The sequence below is a fragment of the Chiloscyllium plagiosum genome, chromosome 2, assembly GCF_004010195.1.
Source record: "Chiloscyllium plagiosum isolate BGI_BamShark_2017 chromosome 2, ASM401019v2, whole genome shotgun sequence".
Lineage (NCBI taxonomy): Eukaryota > Metazoa > Chordata > Chondrichthyes > Orectolobiformes > Hemiscylliidae > Chiloscyllium > Chiloscyllium plagiosum.
This window is the reverse complement of record NC_057711.1, coordinates 107,793,599-107,798,818: the sequence shown is the minus strand read 5'-3', so window position 1 is coordinate 107,798,818 and position 5,220 is coordinate 107,793,599.

Genomic DNA, 5,220 nt, shown 5'->3' with positions numbered 1-5,220 from the left:
CCTCCTCCCTGACCTATCACCTTCATCCCTTCCCCCACTCACCTATTGTACTTTATGCTACTTTCTCCCCACCCCCACCCTCCTCTGGCTTATCTCTCCACCCTTCAGGCTCTCTGCCTTTATTCCTGATGAAGGACTTTTGCCCGAAACGTCGATTTTTCTGCTCCTCGGATGCTGCCTGAACTGCTGTGCTCTTCCAGCACCACTAATCCAGAACGAAGGTATATTGTGGCAAGTTTTCCTGAGTAATCAGCAATAAGTAACTCTAACCCTAATCCTATCTATTTCCTTCTGAATTAGCAGCATTTTTGCCTCAGCAGGGCAAATTTCATCTTCAGATCCCACAAACATGATCATGATGATCATCATCTTGTGTGGGCTGTCTGCCATGTTATGTAAGGATGTAGTTTCATTTGGGAGTAACATGTTCTAGTGTGTATGGGGATTGCCACCTTTTGGTCTAACCATCAGTTTTGCACAGCAAAGAAGATGTTGTTTATTGCATATCCACAACTATTTACAAGTTATAAGAATGTGTGCTATGTTACTGCAAAAACTATTGAAATGACATCGCCTTATGTCTGTTTCCCTTGAGATCCTATTTTATTCTATCCAAATCCTCATAACATTATCATTGTGAATGATGTTATTGCTTTCAATCAAGATAATTCACTTCAGACATCTTCCAGATCCATAGGAAACACTTTCTGTTCATGAATACTGAGGATTCCATGTCACTATCGATACTGCTTTTGGCCAGAAGCCAGAATGTGTCTTAATGTTGGCATGGACTTTGCATAAAATCTTCCAGTTATTTCAGATAAAACAAGGCATGATAATTTTCCAATGAACTGTGCAGTGACCAGTAGACACAATTGCTTTGGCAAAAATACATGTTGTGAAACTTACTACATATATTCTCCCCTTCCTTCATCTTATCCCAGATCCAACCTTCCAACTCGGGACCACTCCCACCTGCCCATCTTCCTTCCCCACCTATCCGCTCCACCCTCTGCTCCAACTTATCAGCATCACCCCCTTACTTGCATCCATCTATCACCTTCTTAGATACCTTCCCCCTCAGCCCCAACCCCTCCTATTTATCTCTCAGCCCCCCTTCCTGATTCCTGATGAAGGGCCACATTCCTAATGAAGGGCTTATGCCCAAAAGGTCAACTCTCCTGCTCCTTAGATGCTGTCTGATCTGCTGTGCTTTTCCATTGGCACACTTGTTGACTCCACATATGTACAGATAGTTAATCAAAGGTAAGATCAGGAACTTTTTTTATAAGCAATCAGTTAACATGGTCTGCAAGCAGATAAATGAACTAATTAAACATCTCTTTCAGAGCTGGCTTAATTACAATGGCCTTGCTGCTTCTTGTCTGCGTGTTAGAATGCTGCAAACATTTCCCTCATTGTTGCGAAAATATCTTTGACTCAAGGAAACTCAAAACTTGAAATTCCATCTACCTCAATTATTTTAACAAAGCCATACCACGACTACAGTATCCATTTTAAGTTCCCAGTAAAGTTCAATTTTCGTGCTGTTCCTCACAGGTTGTCATTGATAGTAATTTCATCGTTAATGTGGACAAAAGGAATGAAGTCTTGATAATTTACTTTCCCATTCACTTCCTTCAGGTGCAACATTTTGTTATGTGAACAAGAACTATTTCCCATCACTCTGTTTCCAGATCAAGCTCCATCATATTGCATTGTTTGAATCTCTTCCACATCTTCATCTTAGGTCTAATAATATCATTTAACTTGTAGCTCATTACAATCCAAGGAATAACTCCTGCTGTCTTTCTAACTCACACATGTGGTCTTCACAATGCCAATTGAATATACATTAACAGCTAATAAAGTGGTTCAGTTTGGAAGGACAGCAAAATACCTGCAGGTTACAGCAATGTGTAACCAATGTGCTGTAAAGTCACAAGTGAATTAACCTTTGAATCTCAAACTAATTATTATTTGCTAATAATATTTCTGTTGTCATCATGTTGTGTACGACAGTGTACAGAGTTAATCCAATTTTGCTGAAAACAAACCATGACCTCGACTGGAGATGCTTTAAGATAAATAAATATCTGCTACATTCAAAACAAATCCTTAAATCTTCATATACATTGCAAATGCTTGTATCAGTGAAGCTTTAAGAAAATAACTTCTAATAGACACAACGCCTCAGAGATTGGAACTGCCTGTATTTCAGTCCTGCAAAAGGGTTACACCCGAAAGGTTGACTTCTCCATCTCCTGATGCTGCCTGGCTTGCTGTGTTCTTCTAGCCTCCTGCTTGTCTACCTTGGATTCCAGCATCTGCAGGTATTTTTTGTCTCTAATGTATTTAAATATGGTTCCAGGCCTCATTAGGATAACTGGAAATCAAGCTACTCCATTCTCAGAGTCATCAGAAATGTACAAAGTCCCACCTATACCAGTCAGATCAACTTAAGGTAACAGATAATATAGACCAGGTTTTGTACAATTTACTATAAGTAAAAAAGATTGTAACCACAGGTAAACAACCATGAGCTGTCAGCATACAACTCAACAAGTTACATCGTTAAACACTTCCTAAAATAGTGTTACCACTCCCATCTACACACATATACAGATAGATAGAGACAAAAATAAAATTATGGGAAGAGGGGAAAACAAAAACCTGGGAAAGCATTTCAATGGCCCCAGTCCAGGGGGGTGACTGAGATGATCTTTTGGCTTTCAAGATTTCCTGTTCTTCAGTCTGTTTTCTCCATAGGTGCTTTTCACTTCTTCACACTCGAATTTGGTATGCTAATTGCAAAATTTCTTCATTACTGGTCAAAGCACACAGCTTACAGCAACTAATGAGGAAAATTGAATTGGTTTTCTTCAGGCCTTAGGCATTTTTACTGGAAAGAAAGACTCACTATCTTTCCCTACAGCAGTCTGAAGGCTTCTGCCAGTATTGTGTACACCCACAAGTTGTTCTGCCAACCAGGAGCCAATCAGATAGTGGTTGTCAGGCTGATAGCCTTCGACATCCACAGCTAGTACAGCTGTACAAAAAGATCAGCAACCTCTTGCTGCCAAAATCTCACTTGGCATGCACCCATTTCTGCCTCTAAAAAGACAGGGCCTTTGCAAGGGCAGTGAAAATGATTTTGTTGTGAAGAAGAAAAATTTCTTATCTATGTACTGAAGAATGTTCTCAAACTTGGGACAGGAGTTTGACTGCAACATGCAAACAGGAATCTAGGTGAACAGAAGTGGAGCTTCCCAATGTCTACCAATGTACAAGTTCTCCTCCTTGATTTCAACTACCAAGGTGGGTTTGTTAGTGGAATTGTTACTTCCAACATATAATAGGGAAACTGAAAGGCTAATTCAGGCCATTGATCAAAGCTTGGCTGACAGGAATTTTCACTTGGCTTGTTTATCCTCAAGGAAACATCACTTTTATGTTTTTATGGACTGTGGACTAAAATGAGAGCAGATACCACTTTAAACAAAGAAACTGTATGAGAAGGTGTTTGCAGTTGAAGAAACAAGTCACTGTGGCATATTCAAAATTATATTTCTAATATTGCTTGTTTCAGTAGAGAGAAGTAAAATTCTATATCACGTGGTGCGCTTTCAGGGCAATTTTGCCCAGAGACAGTCTTTAGATTGGCTTTTCAATTATCAACAGTTGTCTTGGGCTCCAGTGATCTCAAGATATTAACAACCATTGGATGAGTTCCCATGCAAGTGGCTCCAACCTTATATGTGCATAAGACAGCAGAACCATCCACCTATGAAGAGAAAACATCCATTTCACTCTGTTCCTTCCTTGTCAGAAAGCAAAAGAAAATCTCTAATAGATTTCCCTTACCCTTCTCTGTAAGATGCCTATCTGTAACTCTTGTATTGAAAGCAAAAGGGGAGTAACCACCTTCAGAGGCACTAAAAGGCTCAGTCCTCAACCAGAGAATGAAAGACTAAGAACTGAGATATCCACAACCTCAGGTTATTGGCAAAGAGTTGGAAAGAGTTCAAAGAAAAAACAAATTCAATGATGTCCATAACCAGGTCACTGAAAAAAACTGTGCTTCACTGATTATAATTTTCTTCTTCCACATATGTTTTCCTCTTCTGCATCTGTAGTATTTGTGTCTTGCCTTGATTTTCTGTGTTTCTGATTATGAGTGGAAATTTTATAAAGAGATGTGGTTATAAATTGACAGTTTGTCTTATGGCATTGGTTAAAAAAATAGTTTATTTACAATAAATCACCCCTGTTCCAACATTTGATTTCATTTTTGGGGGTCTCAGAAGATCCTGCCCAAAATCTCTTGAGTCCAATATAACACAAATATCTTCCCTCCTAGAAGTATTCAGTAAAATAATGATGCCTTCAAATAAAATATATTTACATTGTATATTATATCAGAATGAATGATGACAGCAGAACCTGCTAGAGAAACACAGCAGATCTGGCAACATGTGCAGACAGAGAAACAGAGGACAAATGACCCTCCTTCAGGACTGTCTGAGCCAGAGGCAGTCACTTGGAATGAAATGTGGCTGTGGAATCCAGTTTTCGCAAATACTTTGTTAAACACTGGGAGTGAAAACGAAAGTAAGGACAATGAACAATAACAAATATGTAAATGGGATTTCTGTTGAAAGAGGAGCAGAAGTTCTTTAAGATGGGCATACCTGGCAGAGATATGACGGTTAAAATAAAATGACAAACCGCAAATGCTGGTAATCTGGAACAGACTAATAAGAAATTGCTGGGGAAACTCTGCAGGTCTGGTGACATCTTTGGAGAGAAAACAGCATTGACACTTGAAGTTCAATGACCCCTCTTTAGAACTGAAGACCTCCATTCTGCCTTAGGACTAATCTTGACCTTCCAGTTGCTTGTCATTTCAGTAAACAATTTTGCTCTCATATTAACATTTCTATCATGAGCTTGTTACTATGCTCCAATGAAACTCAACACAAGCTCAAGGGATAATACCTCATTTTTCACTGAGGTATTCTATAGCCTTGAGCGGTCGGTATTCTATTCAATAACTTCAGATTCTGACCTCATGATGTTTGTCCCCCATTATTCCTACATTCTTCTCCTTCTATTCCCCCCTTGTCCAACAAACAAGCCTGCCTTGTTTGTGTTTCATTTACTTTGCTTCAGCTGAGAGAGTACCCAGTTTCACCACTTCACACTTTAATTTACACCCAT